The 21,426-nt window shown below is 43.8% G+C and overlaps 1 protein-coding gene across 1 annotated transcript in view; it reads left to right on the forward strand.

The window, feature by feature from the left end:
- Positions 1–4,933: 4,933 nt before the first annotated feature.
- YPEL1 (yippee like 1) overlaps positions 4,934–21,426 on the forward strand; it is a 42,838-nt gene continuing 26,345 nt past the window's right edge. The window contains exon 1 of the mRNA XM_048514112.1: positions 4,934–5,304. The gene's annotated coding sequence lies outside the window, so the exon portion shown is untranslated. The remainder of the gene's footprint in view (positions 5,305–21,426) is intronic.

The raw sequence follows: 21,426 nt of genomic DNA on the forward strand, positions 1-21,426 counted from the left end.
CACAAGGCAGCTTACATCATGCTCCTCTCCTCCATTTTATCCTCACAGCAGCCCTGTAGGAAGGTTAGGCAGGGACAGTGACTGGCCCAAGGTCACTCAGTGAGTCCATAGGCCTCAAGAGTGGATTTCAACCTGGGTATTATACTAACCATTATACCACACTGGCTCTCATATCTAGTAGCAGCCAGTGGTCCTGAAGGCAGAACATTGGGGGGGGGGGGGGGGATATAGCAGATTTGACCACAAGATGGAGCCACCATAACACCACATGTGCACGCAACAGCCTATTGCTATAAGTTTATTGTTGGGATCCCACACGTAAAATACACTGTTCCAGGCAATTTATCTTTCTGTATTTCTTCATCAATGGAAATGGAGCAGTTGCTTGCCTGTAATCATGGGCACAGGATGGGTGAAATACTTAGAGCCTGGGACGCAATTCAGATGTAATTCCATAATGCCAAGCCCTGTGCTCACGTCTTTCTTCTGGCTGCGCTGAGTTTATTGATAACCTCTGTTTTAGTGCAAACTGTTGTTTGCACTTGCATCTGAACTTGCTTACTGTTCAAACCCAAGATAGCAAACCCTGTTTTGAAAGTGGGCTGTAATTCTGGTTTGGAGGGCAAGCACCATAATCTGTGAGTTCAGATGTAACAGCACGCTATGGTTGGTGTTCAAGCAGAGATCATGAAGTGGCTCCCCGGTGCTCAGACGAAAGGGCTCATTCCCATAATGGCAAAGAAATAATTTGGTGTTACAGCTGAACCTACCCGTGGCATCTCGCTGGGCACACTGATGTTCGAAAGGAAAAGCTATCTCTAGTCTTGATCTCATAAGGAAGGTTCCAAAATTGTTTCCCCCAAGAGATTTATCTGTCCGCAGGCCCAAAGAATGCAAAATGTTCCTGCTGATGCTCTTGCTTGGCTACGCCTCTGGCAACAGAAGCCTCTACTGCACTACAAATTCCTCTTCACATGCTGGCTTACCTACAGTTGAGAGAGCAGTGAGCCAAAAGTCCCAGCCTTTGATCTGCAAGAGCCCCAATCTTATTTGAAAGTACTGATCCAATTTTTTTCCCCACAAATTGGGACTCACCCTAGGAATATCTAAAGTTAGTTTTAAAACTGCTTTTAAAAAATCATTTGGGGGGTTCTCTGATGTGTCCTTAAAAACCCTTTCTCTCCCCTCCAGCTGGTTGTACTCCAGACTTCTGTACAGCTCGAAAGTGGTGTGACTTTTAGATGCTCTTACTAAAAAGGCATTACAAATGGATTTTCTGTATTTCCCATGGACTTACAAATACTTCTGTAATAAATACAATTTCTGTATTTATTTCCACAATTCTAATCCTATTGGAAATCTTACTGGATGCCCCATCCTGATTGCACTACACACTTTAAGTCTCAGTGAGAAAGGTGAACTACAGAGAACATAAACAATTAAAAAAATTAACTATCCAAAAGAGGGACCCTACCAACATATGGAGAAAGATAATCTTCTACCACCTATTAATAAAACTTTATTTCAGAAGTTTCATGCCTTCCCACAACTAGATAACGCTAACCAAATTTGTTTCTATTAAATTTTAACCAGGTTTCCAATGCTTGTAATACAACCACATGTTCCTGCTCTCTGCTTCACGAGATTTAGTGCTGGGGTGAGGTGTCTGTTGTATATTGTTGTGCAATTAGGAGCCTGCTCTGCTGACAACGATGGTGGGTGGAGGGGAGAGAAATTATCACTACTGAGAAACCCAGCATTATATGAGAATCTGACAGCAGAAAACGCTGAAAAAGTTTCAGGGCCACTTCGCATACCAGTGGTGTATTCTGGAGACTCACTGTATGCTGTCAGTATGACATCATACATGCTCACAAGTAGAGCTTTCACGTCACGCTAATTAACATACCTCTCTAACTTTGTCCCCTGGGGAGTTTCTACAAAGCTTTACTTTGCGGGTACAGAAATCCTTCCCAAATTAAGGTAAAGTTAGCTCTTTTATCTGTGGGAATCTGGGGGCAGGGTGGAAAATGCAAGTTGGAAAAATGAAATAGAAAAGTGGGTTTTGGCTATATAGCTTTTGGTTGCAAATGCCTCTGTTTGTCACTGACTTTAAGCATTTCATATTCACAGCCAGCAAACAAAGACCTGCCGTTGGGCTACTGGATAACTTTGGATCACTACCAACCCTGTTCAGGAAGAGCAAATAGCCAGAGGAAATTACATAGCCTTTACCTAACTCCTTGCCACTGCAGAAGTCTCTCCCTGGCTGGAAATAACCATGGGCTCCCAGGGTGGCTGCCTCCCCCAGCCTTTGTTGATTTTTCCAGCCATGGGAAACAGTCTATGATTGCGTACTCAGCAACTCTGGGAGGGTGTTGCTCTTTCTCCTACTTGGAAAACCATCTGGTGTTGTTGATAGGTTTCCTCATCTGCGATTGCTGCCTGAATTCTCTTTCTCTGGCGCTCCAGTGACAACTGGCAAGAAATAACGGAGATGATCAATTTTCATAGAAAAGTTCTGCAAGGCTTGCTCTGCTTAACCATCCACTATTTTGTGGATCCTGGAGCTGTCTCTGGATTTGGAGGACGTGTTTGGTCAAAATGTGTATGGCTCAGTTGATTCATATTTTTCCAAAATTAAGATTTTCCAAAATTAAGATTAAGATTTTTTTTTGAAAGGTAGGGGAGGTGTTTATTCCAGAAGCTCACTTTTACACTAACAATGCACACCTTTAGAGTCCGCATGAAACAGTACACGTAAGGCATTCAGTGAGGCATTCTTGTAACAGATTGCCATGCAGTTTCCTTTCTGAACCCCCACCCCACCCCACCAAAAAAGATTTGAGAGCAAGAACGGGGAAGAGCTATACTGCCTATGACTGTCTTATGTTTCAATAAATTGTTATTGGCTTGTAGCCCGTCCTGAACCCTGCGGGGATAGGGCGGGATATAAATTTGAATAAATAAATAAATGGAGTCTGTGTGAGTTGTCATAACCCTGAGCTTTTTCTTTCTGTCCAGCAGCCCTAAGAGGAGTTCAGAACCCTGCTGCTGTTTTTACGTCCAGTAGTAAACAAAGGACAAGAAAGGTAAGGTAGCACAAACCCAGCCAACTCACCAAAGTTCCAGGTTTCACAGAGGGGAGTGGCTTATTGCAGCAGTTGGGTTGTGAACTTTTAACAGGAAGAATTAACTACAATTGTCACCATCTTGCTGCCCGTCTTTGAGGTGAGGAAGGATGTAAGAATAACCATCATATTATTTGCATCGTGTGCGCATAGAGGAGATAGGGTTCCTCTCAAGGCCAAACAAGCTCTGCAGGCCTAGCTCAAAGCAAGCCCCCTTGGACACTCAAGAGGGGCTTACTGCCAAGTAAACACGTGCCATCGGAGCGTAACCTCACAGCGTTCGTTTAGCAAACGGAGGCAAAACCATAACCGGAGCAAGCGGGAGGAAAGGGGAAACGGAGGTTTCCTATTGGCTACAGTGTTGCAGCACGCGCGGGGAGCCGGATGGGGGTTGGCAACAAAGAGTCCATCGGAGTGCACGCGGATTGGCTGGCGGCTGGGACCGAGCACGCGCGCCTGTCACGCACCTCCTTCATTCTTCCAAAGAAAGAGATCAAGGCTGGGAGCGGAGGAAAGAACGGTTTGCGCGGGAACGGCGCTGCTCCCCCCCTCCCCCGCCCTTTTCTATCTGAGCTGATTGGCTAGCTCCGTTTCCTTTCTCCCTTTTCATCCTCATCCCGCTTTTCCCCCCCAAATCTGCGCGCGCAAAGGATGGACCGCGCGCCACGCGCTCAGCTTCTGCTATCCATAAGCACTGCGTTGTTGTTTCAGGCTGTGGCTGGACGCCAGATGCTTCTGGCAAGCTAGTCGGCAGGGTCAGAAAGCGGCGGCCGCTCGCTGTTCGTTTCTCCCTTTCTCTCCCGTCCCCAGTAATCTGCTTGTTAGAGGTAAACTGCTACAGAAAACGTCATTTGCACCCCTGTTTAATACAACAACCATGCGAGGTAGGTTAGGCTGAGAGGGAATGGCTAGGCAGGGTCACCCTGTGAGGTTCTATGGCACCAGTGGGGATTCGAACCTGGGACTCTATCTAACTCGACATTCTTAAGTACCACACCACACTGGAGAGCGCCTCTTCCATTCGCCGCTGGAGAGGGAGGCGAGGTATGAATGAATAAATTAAAAAATCATCATCATCCACTACACTGTCACTGTTACTACCCTGGAAGTTCTTAGCTGTTGTGCTTCGTAGCTGCTGATCGCCCCACTATTCTTTCTGACCAAGGCAAGAGAAGCTTCCAAAAGTAGGACTCCTCTGTATTCAGGCACCTCGTTTTCAGAAGCCAAACTCATCAGCAAACCGGACCAAAAAAGAAAGGAGAGGATGGCCACTTCTTGTTTGTGACCCTGGTTTTAAGAGGTAGACTGCCTCTGGACATGGAGGCTCCACTGGAGAAGGCAGCCTATGGCCTTCTGCAGAAACTCATCAGCAAACCAGGCCAAAAAAAGAAAGAACGAAATGCGACCCTGGTCTTAAGACTGCCTCTGGACATGGAGGCTCCATTGGAGAAAGTAGCCTACCCTCCTGAACATGGAGGCTCCACTAAGTCACCTTAGCTGTGGACCAACGTCTCTCGCCTTCCCACGGGACGGAGCGAGAGTTTCAGCCGCCCTCTGCAACAAAGGAACCATGAAGGGCCGAGCCGAAGGCCTTCCAGCGCCGCCAGTCACGCGCCTCCCAGAAGCTCCCCCTTCTGTTCCAACCCCCAAGGCCAGGAGGAGGGAAAGCGGGCGGTAACGAGCTCTCGGATTGGCTGCCGGTGCGGCTCTGCCTCTCCCCGATTGGCTGCCGGCGGCTCCCCAAAGGCGGTTTAACGGCAGCGGAGCCGAGCTCTCCGTTAGTGCGCGTGCGCGGGAGAAAGTGGGCGGAGGAAAAGCCAGAGGGAAGGGGGAGGGCGTTAAAAAAATCCAAACAAAGCCAGGAGGGTGAATAAAAAACGGCGAAGCGCGGAATAAGCCGCGCGCGGAGAGACCCGGAGGACGGCGCGGTGGCGAGTCGGAGCCGGCGAGCACGATGAGTCCTTCGCTTGCGGGCCCTGAGGCGAAGGGCGGAGAGCGGCTCTGTGGCGACGGCGGCAGCCCCGGCAGCGCTGGGCGCTCTCTATGACACCCCCCCTCGCCAGGCTTCTTCGGGGAGGGTCGCGGTCGCCGCCCGTGAGCAGATCACGACGACGCCCCCCCTCCGGTTCTCGTGTGAGGGAAGGGCTGCAACCCCCCCCGCCCCCGCACCACTGTACGTATCGACTCCCCCAACCCCCTCCCTCTGCCTTCCGTGTTTTCTTGCGCCAGTGTCTGCGGGGTCCTGGAAAGGGGGAAACTAATTTTCGGTGGGGGGGTTCTCTGACCCCTTTCTGAAATCTTCCCCTCCCCGCGAAAAAAATCCACTTGACTTTAATGGAGCGATGGAAAGAAGTTTGACTCCGTTTTTTAAAGAGACATTAAGTGACAAGTCATCACCCCTTCCTATGTTTGTATGATGTTCCTTGTTTATTTTTCATTTATTTTCTCTTCCCAATAATTTGATATATTTCGGGGTCTGGGGTTGTGATCTCATTATTCACTCTGTTGTTATTGCTGTTTTTAATATCATTTAAGTTAGTTGATTTCTTAATTGCACTTTTGCCCTGATCTAGGTGGAAAGCAGGGTGCCAGCTACCCTAGGCAAATACTTATTTTTTACTTCTAGTCCTGTTTTTAAAGCTATGGGAAATTGATTTTCTCCTCCCTTCTCCCCCATAATAATAATAATAATAATAATAATAATAATATTGTTCCTTATCCTAGGGGTCAGTTAAAACAGTCTCAATAGTTTCTGCCTCTTTTGCCTTCTTCTTGGGGGTCATATGAAGAATCTGCATCTTGGGGAAATGGAGGGTACACGCTAAAATGTTTTCCTCCCCACCCCAATTTTTAGTATCTTTCCTGTATTGTTTTCCTGCAGTTTTGGTGGCAGTTCTATTAATAGTTTTCCGCAGGAGTCTTAACTCTGCTTGATAGAGTAGAGTATTGTGGCACCTTAAAGGTTAACAAACACATAAGCATTCCTCAAGCTAAAGCCTTTTTCATTCACTGTTTGGTTTATGACTGGCTTTATTCATGATTGGGGGGGAAGGGGAGTCTGAGTTCTGCATTATTAAATCTCATAGCCTTCCAAAAGAATTTTTAAAAAGCCACTTAGTTGGTGAGGGGAGGGAGGAAAGCCATCACTTCAATGAAAGAAAAACAAAACCTTCCATAATAGTTCAAACCTGGACTTTCAGTAGAAGTAGGTTTTTGCTTGCCTGAACAGTGGTGGTTCATAGTTGTTAGTGAACGGGGACTTGCCTGTTTCTTTAATTTTGAAAGGTGTACTCTGTCATCTATAGGGGGTGAGGGATGGGTTTGTAGCTACATACAGGGAAGCACTCTGTACACGCACTGTTCCTGCTTTGTTTCAGGGCAAGTGTTGGCACCGAAAATACTTGTGGGACTGAGTCTGGCGTTGGGTTGGACTGCCAGTCCGCATGTACACATGTATTGCGTTAAGTCTCACTGCTTCCTGCCTCTTTGTTTAATCTGTATAGCAAGAGGGGAGGATGAAGAGGTGAGAGAGATGGCTGTTTTTGTAGCTCATGGAGGTGAGTGGCAGGCAGTCACTTTGGTTAAGGGGTTTGGGGAGAAGAAGGGTTAGTGCAAGGATTTAATACTGATATTGGATGCTGCTGGGGACAGAATTGTTCTGGTCACATCAGTTTGTTTTTCAGTACCTGCACATACTCTGTATGCAGTACATATTTGCTACGTGAATGTGGGTTGATAGTCTATAAATGGGGCTTCATTAAGCCTTTTCCAAACTATTCCAAGGGGCACTGTGCTTACATATTATAGCACAGGTTCCCCGATGGTGTCAGGCAGCCTTTTTAGTCTGTTATGTGGGGCAGTAGACCAGAAAACATTCCTTCTTTGGATCTGTGTCACGCTGACTCCACAAGCTCTTCTCCTTTGGTTTGGAGCTGTGCAGAAGGCTAGATTGTGTTTTGTTTGCTGCAAAGCATTATACGTTTTCCTATGACGACTGCTGCGGGGGTGAGGAGGAAGGGGGGGTCAGCTGTATGTTGTAGTCTCTATTCTGCTTTTTACTGTTCCTGGGTTTGATATGCAATGAATAAAACAAGTATGTACCAGAGGTAAGTGGAGTACTTTGCATTCCACTGTAGAAGTGGATTTTCTGGTTTGTTTTTAACTGCATACTCTGTCGTTCTTTTAGCTAGCTTGCTAGGTCTTTTAGCAGCCATGGGTCTTTTGCTTCACAGAATTTAACCACAGAACTGGGAAGTTGTCTTTCTTAATATTCCAGGCAAAGATGCTTTATATTATCATTCATAGTTGGAAAAGCATCCTTTTCTTCTTCCCTCCCTGGCTTTCCCCCATAGTCCCTTAGGACTGATCTCCCTCCATTGACAGCCCAGGCAAACATGGGTATCTATAAGAAGATAGACCCTGGAGTGGCTGCTTTGCTGTTTGCAAACAATGCAGAAAGGAGAGCTGCTCTCTGCCACCACCAAGCTTTTGTTTTGATAAACCGTGTGCAGGCTGGCTCTGGTGGGGACCGTCTGCTGCCAGGGAGAGGCTGCCTTGGTCTCAGCTCCCTCCAACTTCCCTTCCCTCTCTGTGGTCCAGACTGGGCTGGAGCTCCCTGTTTATTTTTAGAAGATTTGCTCTTGTCTCTTCTTGATGGCAGTTGCATCCTCCTGCCTGTGTTTGAAAAGTTACTGTTTTCTGAAGGCTTCTGTTGCATTGCTTCTACGTGTTGTACGAAGAGTGTGTGTGGGGGGGGGAATGCTTTGCTTAATAAAAGAAGATAGCTGATGTTTGCTTTGTGGGGTGAGTGGTCATGTGCTGATACATTAAGGTTGAGCGTAAAATGCCTAATACCCCAAAGATCCAATATGTACCAGTATGTTTTCCTTGCTTTTCTTGGAATCTGACGTTAAAGCTAGTGAGGCTGTAGTTAGATGTAGAGGCTTGCAATAAGCACATAGTAGCAACTAAGAATAGATATATAATGATTCAAAGCTGTGTGGTATAGGCTGGTAAACAAAGGCTCTTTACAGAACTGAACTCTTACGGTTTGTGTTGGGGAAGATCAGAGACTGGAAAACATCCTATCTTAGCTCATGATTCGCTTTCATATCAAATGCAGAATTACAGCCTCAAGTAAATTAACAATTCACTTGCTATTCTGACATAATTCTTGTGATACCTTTAGTTTAACGAAGACTTGTAGCTCAAGCCTGCTCATTTCTTGTTTAAGTAGGTTTCCCATGTTCAATTGAGTTTATTTCTCTAAGTATGTTTGCAACTGCAGCCTTCATTTTCTTGGCTCATATTTATCGTATGGCAGTATGATAGCCTCGAAATAAGGGTAGCCTTGAAATAAACCTTGTAATATCAGGGAACATCTTGACGGATGGGATGGGGTGGCACTGGTGACAGGAGAAGTAAATGACATTCTATCTGCTGGCTTGTATCTGATAGTCCCTATCTAATACATGTATCTCATATTCTATTGCAGTAGACATGCTTTAAGTGTTTGTTTATACATCCAGGTACAAAGTTAGGACAGCCCACTGTTTCAGATTGGTTGCTGCTTGACTACCAACAGTCAGCCTCCGTTCAAATGATGTCATTATGCTGCCAGGCAGAACTGACATGATACGAATTGTAAGAGCGTTTGAAAATAACACTTGGTACATCAACATCGGTGGCTCATTCATTGCACCATAACTAGGTGATTGATGAGGCACACAGTAAGAGTTGGCCAATAGTAAATGAAAATGGCCTTAAACAAAAACTCATTTAAAAATAATTTTTCTGTGATTTTGATGCTGTTTTTTCCTCTTACATCTAAATATGTTAAAGACTGAACTATGTAGTCTGAATATTCCAAAAATGAATTACTTGTTTAATTAAAAGTGAATTGAATTAATGTAATTGGCACAGGGTTGTTGTTGTTTTTTACTGTTGCTGATGTCAGAAGGAATACAGAGGGTAGAAATTAATATTAGCAGTGGCCAAACAGATTGTTACCCCACCCCCCCAACTAGCAATTTCTTATATTAACATTGCAGTGGCCTTTGACTGTTAACAATGCATTGCAACAAAATATATGCCAAATTGTTCATCAACATGTATTTTAAAAAGGCAGTGGCTGCCAAAATTATGGTTGCAATACTGTGATTTCTGGATTTCCACTCAAGAAACAATGATAGAAACATTTTTAGACTATATCCATTTAAGGAAAGAACTGTGTAGTCAAAAAGCTAGAGTAAAGTTTGATAGTAATCTCATTAGTTGTATAATGGAACAAAGCCTGGCTGGTCTGTGTCTACACTGGCAACCCACCAGGGACAGCACTGCTGCAGTGGTGCCCTTCCACCTCCAGAGGGCTCTTCTGCAGTGTGGGGAGGCAACCCCCCCCCCCTCCTTACTGCTGAGAAGCCCTTCACTGGGCTCAATGGTCTTATGTCACCCAAAAATGGGCTTATGCCACTGACATAAGAACTAGCCTGCTGGATCAGACCAGAGTCCATCTAGTCCAGCACTCTGCTACTCGCAGTGGCCCACCAGGTGCCTTTGGGAGCTCACGTGCAAGATGTGAAAGCAATGGCCTTTGCTTCTGACCATATCTCTGGAATGCCGCTCTACACAAGCAGAGCTGGTGGGGTGCAAGAGCGCTGATGTGACACTCTGTGCTATGTCTGGTCATTGTGGAAGGCCGCATTGGCCATCTGCCAACAGATTTGCCCCTCTGCCACGTTAATTGCCCTGGGGAAAGCAAATCTGCAGGCCTGGGCCCCAACACCTCCACCGCTGCCTCCCCCCTCCATTGGGCTTTAAGAGTAATTTAGATCTTGCTTCTAGAAAATAAGTGTTGTCATCAGGAGTCTACAAACTTTGCCTTGTGCACCTAGCCATTATTTGTCATTGTTGATGATATTTCTTTTCCCCTGAATACTTTGTGAATGGTGGAGAACGGGGGGGAAGGCGGGGCTTTTTAATTTCCTGAACCTGCAGAAGCTTCTGGCTTCTGTAAAAGTTCCATGAACAATGAAACAGTTCCCAGTTCCTCCCCTAAGTCTTCTGTAAGTGTGTGGGGCTGCTGAGAAGAAAGAAGTAGCATTTCTTTCTGCTCTACTCGTTTGCCTTCTCTGAAACACAACACAAGGTGAATCAAGTTTTTTTGTACCCAAAAGTCTTCTGTGTCTTCCAGAGGACTGGAGGTTATGAGTTCAGTTATTTCACTTGTGTGCGTGTTTGTTTTTCCCTCCGGAAAGCAGGATCGTCTGGAAAGGAAAATGAATCACCATCATTACATGTGTTTTCTACAGTATATTGAGCACTTGGGGGGGCTGGACATCAGGGTGTGTGGGTGTTTCACAATTGCAAAAAGACTTGTGAAAAAATGACTTCATCTTAAAACCAGATCATCATTGTGAAGTTCATAAAGCTAGATTTCCAGTCAAGAAGTAATATTGAAGTATTTCAGTCTATAGCCATTTAACAAAGGACTGTGTAGTCTAAAAATTAGACTAAAGCTTAGTAGTAATCTCAATATTAGTGTAGTAGACAAAACTTGGCTCTTCTGTGGGAAGACTATAATAAAGGCAGTACTTTTCAGTTCAGTTTTTTAAAAGTGATATGGTATCTGAAATTATCACAGGCATTTTGAAGTGTGCATTATTTTTTAAACCTGAATCAGTGATTCTGTCAAACAAGAGTTGTAGCTGCTGTTCTGCATAAAAGAAAAAAGGGGGTGGGGACCGGGACCTCGGAGTCATTGTAAATGTGATATAATGAGATAGAGCATTGTATAAACTATAAGTATTCAAACAAGGAGCATTTATTTTCCATGTCACGAGGAACTCTGTTCTGCCCAGTTAATCTAGGCTGTTATTTCTAACCAAGCCTGGACACATTTTTTCAGGAAAATGGTTTTGCCTAGTTTCCATATTTAGTGTCAGTGTAGAAAGTGCCAAACAGAATTTGAAATGTATGAATTAGATGAACTTGTAATTTCAATTGGTATTTTCTTATTCAAGTCATGCTTTACAGCAGTGATTTAAATCAAGTTAAGCTTTTTTAAAGTAATGGCTTTCAAGGTTTTTGAGTGAACTTTCTTCATGTACCTTTGTTGTGGAGGAATTCCTCTGTGCTGTAGAGGATTCCAGAGCATGTCCTGGAGTTTGCATTGTGTTCATGTAGCACATGAGCCAAACCTTTTGGACATCCCAAAAGCCCTGCATACATTTAAAGTGTGGATACTCCAGATACTCCCTTTCAACTATTCTTCATTGCAGAAGATGGTGATTGGGGGTTGGAGCACACAGGTAAGGCCAGGACTTTTCAGTTTTGGGAGGAAAGACTAAGGGGAGTCATGATTGCAGTATATAAAATTATGCATGAGGTGGAGAAAATGGATTCCCTCTCCCATAATACTAGAACTTGGGGTACCGATGGAAATTATTGGCATATAGGTTCAGGACAGACAAAAGGAAATATTTCTTTAGGCAAGAAGTGATTAAAACTGGAATTCTCTACCAGCAGTGGTAGTGATGGCTGCAAGATTGGATTGTTTTAAAAGGGGTTAGACAGATTCGTGGGGGAGAGGTCCATCACTGGCTAGTAGCCATCACGACTGAATGGAGACTCCACCTGTAGGGCAGCAAACCTCTGAATATAAGTGCTGGGAGACAGCAGCAGGGAGGGTCTCAGCCTCTATTCCCTTTTGGCTTGGTCCTTTGGGACAATTAGTTGACCATTGTGTGAAGCAATATGCTGGATTAGATGGAACAGCAATCTGATCCAGCAGGCTGTATTTATGTTCTGATAAGAGAAGTGGTGGAGGGTTTGTGTTTTGCAGTTGTTTGCCTATTGTTTCTATTCTCTGTTGCTTTGAAGGAATAACTGTCCATGTAAAAGTGTTCTTTTAGAAAAGCACTTTAGTATTGGTAGAATACATACCAACATTTTGATGTATCCCAGTGCCACTTAAGGCTAAGTGATGTGTGATTATCGGAAGAAAATGATGATAATTTGAGTGATGTGACTGGTTGCAATCCAGAGCATATTGGTTTGTGAGTAATCCCTGTTCATCCCAATGGGACTTGCTTCTGAGTAAACATATATAGGGTTAGGCTGTAAGTGACAATATGTGATCTGACTTTAATCACGCTCAATGCCTGTCTCAATGCCTGTCTCAAATCTATCTAATTATAACTGAATGCCTGTTCCACTGGGATAGAGAAATGTTAATCAACTTGACTGCCTGTACAACTTCTGTGCCTCTACTCTACCAGCTTCATAAAACAGCTCACAATGAACTTTAGCACGTAAAATGTGTCCCAAGTGTTTTTGTTGAGAACTAAAAGCTGCTGGTTATTGTAAGAACACCGCTCATAAATTTTAAAGCTGAAACTAATACACAGGAATGAACTGCAGCTGTTAAGGTAATACTTTTATTCTACTGTAGTATAGTATTCCCTGACATACTGACTTGATTAGGTAAGGCCATAGGAAATTAATTTGACAGTTGTTTTTAAGCACTCTGAGACTAGCTGGCTTACTAGTGTTACTGCAGGGTTAGTCATGACACTGGTTCTGTTTTAATAAGAACTGTAAATTCAGTGAGGCTTAACTGTTTCAACAGTAGATTGGATTCTTTTCCCCCTTGTGTCTCCCTTTTCCTTAATGTAGAAATTACTCAGCAGTTACCTTAGCTAGGCAATTAACCCAACGGTACTTTTGGGTTAAATGTTGCAGTTTCTGCTTCTAATTTTTTTAGGTCAGTTTAAAACAAATAGGTGTGTTTACTTCAGTAAAAATCAATAGAGTTACTATTTGGTAGGACAAATTTGAACAGGGATTATGTACTCCTGGTCAAAAATTTCACTTAATCCTTCATGGAACAAGTTGTAGAGATTTTTGCTCCTTTTGCTGCTTTTATATAGCAAGACAGACATAAGGTCTTGCTTATTCTGGCCACCAGAAACAGTTTTGCATTTCCTTGGCTTTTGGCACTTCACAATGCCCTCTCAAGCAGAGTTGCACCCTTCTAAATCCATTGAAGGCCTAAAAGGGTGTCACTTTGCTTAGACTGTCCCTATAAATCTCTGTAACCCTTCTGTACTTTGCAATGAATGATAAATGAATGAAGACTGCAAAAAAGGACAGTCACCAAAGGAAAACCTTGTTTTACTGTGTGTTTATGAATCATGACTGAACACTCTTTTTGATATATATGCACTTCAGATCTGTTAGCATAAAGAAGATGGATGGGCTTCACATTTGGGGAGATTCTTTATTTGTTGAACACCATTTTATGTAGCCATTTTATGTTGTGGCTTCTTTCAGACAGAGAGGCAAAACATATGTGGACACACGCACACAAGAAACATGTGTCTGCAATGTAGCCTGCTTCTTCTCTGCTGCTGTGCACAGACTGGGCATCAAAAGTGGAGTGCAGGTATAATGTTCAGCCATAATTGGCAAGACTTATTGCATGAGCCTTCGTTAAGATTCAGAATTTATAGGGAAATCATAGTATTACCTGTTCAGTTAAGCCCTGCCCTGGAGGTTGTTTTGGGAGACATAATGAGGGTTGTGTGGCTAGAGAAGCAGGTAATGCTTAACCATTATTAGCAAACTTGTTTCCAGCGGTGTTTCACATCCTGACTTGGAGCTGATCTTTATTGTTTGCAGGGTGAAATGATTCAAATCAAGGCTATTGATGTCAGCAAGCAACAAGTCAAGTTCCTTGTTTTTAAATTCCTATTCTGTGAATGGCTGTATATGAATTGGTCACTATAACTATTGGAAATTTGTTTGTAATTTCATAAAATATTCGGTCTAGAATCTCTGGTCAAAAAGGCTCATGCTGCTTGCAGCACACATCAAACTTGATTAGGGGAACAATCATAAAATGAAGGGCTTTCTGTTTGGCTTTGTGTTCACATGTGAGAACATGGAGCAAGATCATTTACTTTAAGCAGCAGTGGCGCAGTGGTTAAGAGCAGGTGCACTTTAATCTGGAGGAACCGGGTTTGATTCCGCGCTTTGCCGCCTGAGCTGTTGAGGCTCCTCTGGGGAATTCAGATTAGCCTGTATACTCCAACACACGCCAGCTGGGTGACCTTGGGCTAGTCATAGTTCTTCTGAGCATTCTCAGCCCCACCTACCTCATAGGGTGTTTGTTGTGAGGAGGAAAGGGTAAGGAGTTTGTAAGCCCCTTTGAGTCTCCTATAGGACAGAAAGGGGGGGATATAAATCCAACTCTTCTTCTTGTAAGATCCCTGTTGAAATCTGGTACAGAATTGTGTAGTGGAATCCTGAAGAGGTGTTTTCTTGTAGCAAGGGTGACAATTACTGAATAAACCAGTGGGTTTTCATTCAATGGAACATTCCCATGCTAGCTTTCATGCAATTCAGGATTTGCCATAGTTTCTCCATGGGGTGGTTCTTCTATTCAGAAAAGGAAGCTTTAAGACTGTCTGTCTAACATGCAACCAAATGACATACTTTCCTCAAGCCAATTCATGATGTTTATGTTGCATTCAGATTTTATTTCAAACCTTATTATGTTATATCATTTTTTCCATAGTGAGGACCCAAAGCAGCTTACAAAATTCCCCCTTCTCCATTTTATCCTGGCAACAACCTTGAGATGTAGGCTGAGAAGTACTACTGGCCCAGGCTCACCCAGCAAGCTTCTGTGGCCGTGGAGATATGAATCTGGGTCTCCCAGAGCCTAGTCTAGTACTAACCTCCACATTATGCTTCAGGGATAATGTACCTGACTGATCTAAAAATCTAAAAGTTAGATTTTTGTTCACCCTGTTGATTTTAGATTTTTCCGATGTAACACTTTATGCAGTATTATATCAAACCATGAACCGTACACTTCAAGCCATGCTGGTGCATGACTGCCAGTTAGTCTAACCATAATTGTACAGTGCTTCGGTCCTCTAATTTGAAAGTTTCCTTTCAGACTTTTAAAAAAGGGTGTATGCCCTTCTTTGCCTATGCAAACCTGCAATTTGAACAAGATGACAAGATAACCTGTTTAGTAAACTAGCGTGTTAAGCATTTTTGTAAACTGCCTTGGGTCATTTGGGGTAAGGCAGAGTAGGAATGTTATTAATTCATTTAAATAAATGTTAAGATAAAAGAATTAAACCAATGCATATCTTAACCAGTTTGTGCAGCTCTCCCTTTTAAGAACTTGAGCATAAACTATACCTCGTCATCCAGCAGTAGTTTTGGTTGTCTTTTGTTCTGGCTATAGCTCAATAAATGCTTTGAGAAGCAATTATATTAACCTAAATCAATAAGAGAATGTATTGGTCTACTTAATTTAGCCCCCAATAGCCATGGTGTTTCACAATGGGACTTTAGTGCTTTGTCACAATGTGCACTTCTTAGCGTTTCTGTAATTTAGAAATGTGCATTTAAATCATGTTCCATGAACACATTTCCACCAATTGTTCTTCTCTTAATGTTTCCAATTATGCTATTTTCCAAACTGCAGTAATCTAAACTACATGATGGAAAATGGACTTTATGTTTCATTCTGCAATTATCACGTGTGTATCCTTGCATTTCCTGTCCTTACAAGACTAAATTTCAGGTGCAATTATAATTTTGCTGTTTGGAGGTTGTGATCCCTTTGACATATAACCAGCAATGATGACATAGTTCTGAACTTTTTTCTGACTTGGCAACTTAAAACAAAAATTAGCAAGTTCCTGTAAATTGTTTCATATCTCCAGTTATATAGAAGTACTCTGAAGTACTGTTGCCAGATCTACACACAGGAGTAACTTCCTTTGCCGTTGCTGCTTGCACTATTATCCTTGAACTGTTCTGATTTTTTGTTGGTTTACTGTAGATGGCACAGCCCAGTTTCTCAGTGGTCTGCCAAAACTGATTGAATAGAAAAACAACTTTCATGTGCCACACCATAGCTATCAGGACCCCATGGATGCAAGCAACATATAAGATCCAGTAATACACCACAAAGGTTGCAACAGAATCAAGTAGAAGAATTTGGGTTTATAAGGAGAAAAAACTCAAGGATGTTTATAAACTCCTTCCCTTCCTCTCTCCACAACAGATGCCTTGTGAGACAGGTGGGACTGAGAGAATTCCGAAGAACTGTGGCTAGCCCAAGGTCACTCAGCAGGAATGCAGGAGTGCGGAAACACATTTGGTTCACCAGATAAGAGTCTGCCGCTCATGTGGAGGAGTGGGGAATCAATCCCGATTCTCCAGATTAGAGGCCACCTGGTTCCAGATTAGAGGCCACCTGCTCTTAACCACTGTACCACACTGGCCAAATCACAGAGGCATCACTTTCAAACCAAATTCAAGTGGTCTCTTAACAACTAACAATCATTTCACTATGAGCAAAGCCAGTGAATACAGAATTAAGTGTAAGGAAATACACACACACATGATCAAACAAAAAAATATATGCTTATGTTACTAAAATCTGTTTAGCCTGAAACTGAGGTCCAGTTCTCGTTGCAGGAGAGGAGTTCCATAGACATGGAGCTGCTGTAGAAAAGGCAGCCTTTTTGTGCTTCCCCCAACCTCGCTTTCAATAGTGAGGGTTCCTAGAAAAGAGTCGGAACAGATCTACACAGTCCTTTAAGAATCTGGTACCAGATTATTGGTGCTTTACAGATAACTAGAATTGTGTTTATGAGTGAATAGGCAGCCAGTATAGTTCTTTAGTGTTGGGGTGGTAGATGACTAATATATGTCAGTCCTATAACTGTTGCATTCTGTGCTAGTTGAAGTTTCCTAGAGAAGTAAAAGCCCAGTAGAGAAAAAATCATTTTTTCCTGATAACCTTTTCAGTAAATTTGATGGGAAAAACTTCTAAGAAATGTTTTTATTTAGCCATTTATACTGACTTTTCTCCCCATTGGGAACTAAAGTGGCTTACGCCACCATCCTCCCGTCTTCCATTTGATCCTTGCAACAGTCACTTGCTGAGCCAGGTTTGGGTGAGAGGCTGCAGTTGGCCCAAGGTCACCCAGCGAACTCCCCTGGCAAAATGAGGATTCTAACCTGAGTTGTTGGAACGTGAAGTAGTTTTTAAGGTAACGTGTTAGTCACTCAGAATAGTATGAACGTGTTTGATGTCAGACAGGTCCGCAGCACTATATAGTTACTGGAAGAAAATGCTGTGCATTGTTTTCACTGTCTAGAGTTGGCTGCAATGGTGAGAGCAGTATCAGTTTCGAAGCTATCCTTGAGCAAGCTTAACAACCAATTCTCCCCCTCTCCTTCCAGGCACCCTTAGCATACTGACAGCATGCCTGCTGGGGCACTCCTAAGCAGTCATGCTTCAGTAGCCCTGATAATGGTGGGAAGAGGAGGCAGTTCTATGCCATGCCAGTGGGCCTTTCCTGAGGCTGAGACTGCACCTGCTGGACCACTCCAGCAGGCATGCTCTCCTCAGGGGCGGAGCAAGGGGAAACTGCGCCTGGGGCAGATGTGCGCCCTGCTCCCCTGATAACCCTCTTCTGCCCTGCCCTGGAATGCCCTTGCCACACCCCTTCCACACCCCCACAGGGGAACGCGCCCAGTGCATCATGAACCCCCCTCTCCCTTGGCGCCTTGCCACTAGCGCTCCACCCCAGTAATGGAGGCACTGGAAAGTCCAGGAATTCTTCTCCCCCCACTTCCCAGTTTCAGCATCCCTGCAGAGGAAGGAGGGAGCATCCATTCTCCCCGGCAAAGGATTGCAAACAGGGTGGCCACCCAGCAGTGCTGTGGATCAGCTCCTGCAGCTGGAAGGGTTGGTGCTTTGTCTGCCCATCTTTCCCACCACAATGGCTGCTCTAGTTAGACCAGCAGCACTGGTGGCTCCATGCTTCCCTTGGCAGTGCTGCTGGCTGGCTGGCTCGTTATTGAAGTGGGGAGGCTAGGCGTTTCCTACGGCCCCTAATGTAACAAACAGTAGTTTGGGGCAGAGAGTGAACGAAGCCTCTTCCCTTCTGGCCAGGTGACCGGGGGATCAGATTTGAAGCCCAAAACAAGCTTTCTGCTCTATGCCCAGACTGTTAGATAAGCTGGCTGGCAGGTAGTTTGGAATGAAGTGGGTTAAGGGACTCATTTTATCCATAACTTATAGAGTGAGATGTGTATTATTGTACTCTGTTAAAAAGATAAGTATTTTCAATGTTATATATTCTTAACTTTATAAGTGAGAACCTGTGAAATTCACAGGGGAAGAAAGTCCCATCTGCTTTTCTCTGTGTGTCTCCCCCCCCCCCCCCCCAGCCACAATAATAATAATTGTTTGGATTTAAGACCTCTCCCAAACCCTACTCCTTCAGGAAGCAGACTGATTCTTTAATATGATTGACCAGCAGGACTTCCATTCTGTCTGGATCGAACTTGGGCATATGAGGGTCAGTAAACTCAGTGCTATTTTGAGATATCCGTTCAAAACATTCACAGTATCACCTCGCTTGAAATTAAGATGTGAAGCTTTGAATGTTATCATGGTACTGATGACACTTTCCTCCAGACTGCTGGATGGCCTCTCCCAGTGGTCTCATGTAGAAGCTAATCAGTATGGGAGCAGTGTGAGATGTTGATTGATGCCTCTTGGTAGCTAACTAGTTCAGAAGGTACCATGACTGATGGTATTGAAAGCCACCAAGAAGTTCAGAATCATCCACAGAGATGCGCTCCCCATCTCTTTCCCCTGCTAGTGAGCCATATATCCTGGACTTACACCAAAAACTGTGTGACATGAATCATTTGTGGGAATACAGTGATCTAGAGTTGTAATACTATTCTGAGATGTATGTGTTAATGGTAGCCTTGACATGAATGCTTGAAACCCAAGAATTAAAAACACTGAGACCCTAATGCCATCTGAGGCCATTTCTGGTAGTTCAGGCAGAGAGAGGGGGATGGTATACCAGCAGGATCATGACTCTCCTTGTATTTCTGACACTATTTATGTCATTTCCATATTGCGGTTTTGCATGATAAAGGACCTGTAGAGGGCAATTTTAGCCCAGTGGACTGCAGTCACTTCCCGTCCCCAACTACTGATGCTACATTGATAAACCTGGCAGATGCTGTTAGCATAGAGCAAGCTGCTCTCCTCCTGCTCCCTCCCCACCCCAATCTTCTACCAGACTTTGGTAATAGAATTAGTTAGTTTATTTATTTACAGTTAACAACCAATGAAACAGCAATTCATAAAAAGCCAAATTCCAAATTATTTATAAATGAAGAGATTAGAAAGTTAAAATATAAAGTAAAACTTATTTTAACATTCTATAGTAATTAAGGGGTCCACATGCTCTAATGTATTTGTTTACGAAAACACAAAACTGCGCTACATCATTGGAAACTCTCTTGTCCTTACCCAACAGCAAATAGTTCAGTTTCCATTTATTTTCCTGCCCATTCAGTCAAAATAGGCCCCAGGATTTCTTCTCTAAACTTGTCATATAGAGGGCATTTAAGCAACTTATGTTCTAGCTAATTGACTTCTTCCAAGGAGCAACCACAGAGTTTCTGTTCGTAGGGATTTTCTTGAATCTATCCTCTAAGACAGCAGATGGCAGGGTGTTGCTTCGAGCCAATGAAAACATCCTCCTTTGATTTTTGTTCTCTAGGGAAAAAAGGGGGGGCTGGTAATAGAATGAAAAAAACAACCAAAATATTGACAGTATTTGTACTATGCAAAATATTGACTTGTACTATGCATGGGAAACACGATGATCTGGGACAACCATCTAGGCCTGAGTAGTTCTCGCTTTCATGCAGAATTGAGTTTTGAATGTTGGATGTTTTCTCATGAACTTGCCGGGTGTTCAGCAACAGCTCTTCAGACTTGGTGGCCTGCTGACATGGCCGTTGGGAACTTGTCTAGCAAGAAATTGCCACAAGAGTTGGCGGAATATCAATCCAAAGGTGGATACTTAGTCAGATACTTCCTCTGCCTCAAATCAAGAAGTAACTTTTCATCTTAGCAGTTTTATGGAAAACTGTCAAGGGGAACTAAAGTATGCATTCTTACTGCATACATTTCAGTATTTTATTAGTCCTTTTGTAGTCTTATAGTTGACGGAATCGAATGCAACATTGTTTATATGGAGGGGTGATGATGCTTGGATGTATTAAGTTGCTGGGTTCTTTGTGGAACTTGAAGGACTATGCAGAAATTAACTATGCAGAAATTAATGTTGTAAAATTAAAGTTGCGAGCTTGTTCAACTTGTCAGTAAATATTAAAACTGTGCAGGCCCAGGAAGGACCTGGCCTGGATCTAATGCATTACAGGGAGGTTTGAATGAGTGGTCTGGAAGACTGCCCAGAATAATTGCTCCCTGCAGATATCAAATAAACTTGCTCCAGAATAGTTCTCTGGCATGCTGTCTGGATAGAAAAACGAGTGCTTTCTCACCTTTTCTCCCCCGCCTCACTCAACAGGAGGGGTAGCATAGCTGGTAGATGAAAGATAACCTCTATTGTTATATTTGTGGGAGAAGGCAAGCTTCCCTGTCAACACTCACTGGCACACTGTTTCTGCCTTTACAAGTTTATTGACAATAATGCCTGAAAATGCACTAAATTGACAGTCTGACTATCAGGCATCTCAGCCTTTGCCTTTGTACTTTTTGTCTATAGCTGAGGATGCTTCATACTTTTCTGTTCTCTCACACTGATATCATCTTGGTATGGGAGAAAACATGCATGACTGTGGAACCATGCTGGCTCATTGTGGTCTATAGTGATTAGTAGTGGTTCTCTAAGGTTTCAGGCCACAAAGATCTTTCCATCACCTGGCACGAACTCCTATATCTGGATCTAGTCCAGTGGTGGCGAACCTATGGCATGGGTGCCAGAGGGGGCACTCAGAGCCCTCTTTCTGGGCACGTGAGCTGTCGCCCCAGTTTGGGCACTCAGCAGTGGCATAGCGCCAAGGGGGTAAGGGGTGCACGACGCACTGGACGAGGTGTTTCGGGGCGGGGTGTTTCAGGACATTCCAGGGGCATTCCAGGGCAGGGTGGGGGTGTAGCAGGGGCACAGGGTGCACGTGTGCCCCAGGTGCAGTTTCCCCTCGCTCCGCCCCTGGCACTCAGTCTCTAAAAGGTTCGCCATCACTGACCTAGTTTAAGACCTTTTGGCATGCAAAATACATATTTCACTAGTGAGCCATTTCTCCTTTGCTAATATAACAAAAGGAGCCACATGCCGTAGTGGTTAAGTGCTTGCACTGCCACTCCCAGGGTCAGGAGTTCAAGCCCCCTGTGGGTCAGATATCCTGGCACTGGCTCATG

The sequence above is a fragment of the Sphaerodactylus townsendi genome, linkage group LG13 (genome assembly GCF_021028975.2).
Source record: "Sphaerodactylus townsendi isolate TG3544 linkage group LG13, MPM_Stown_v2.3, whole genome shotgun sequence".
NCBI classification, from domain to species: Eukaryota; Metazoa; Chordata; class Lepidosauria; order Squamata; family Sphaerodactylidae; genus Sphaerodactylus; species Sphaerodactylus townsendi.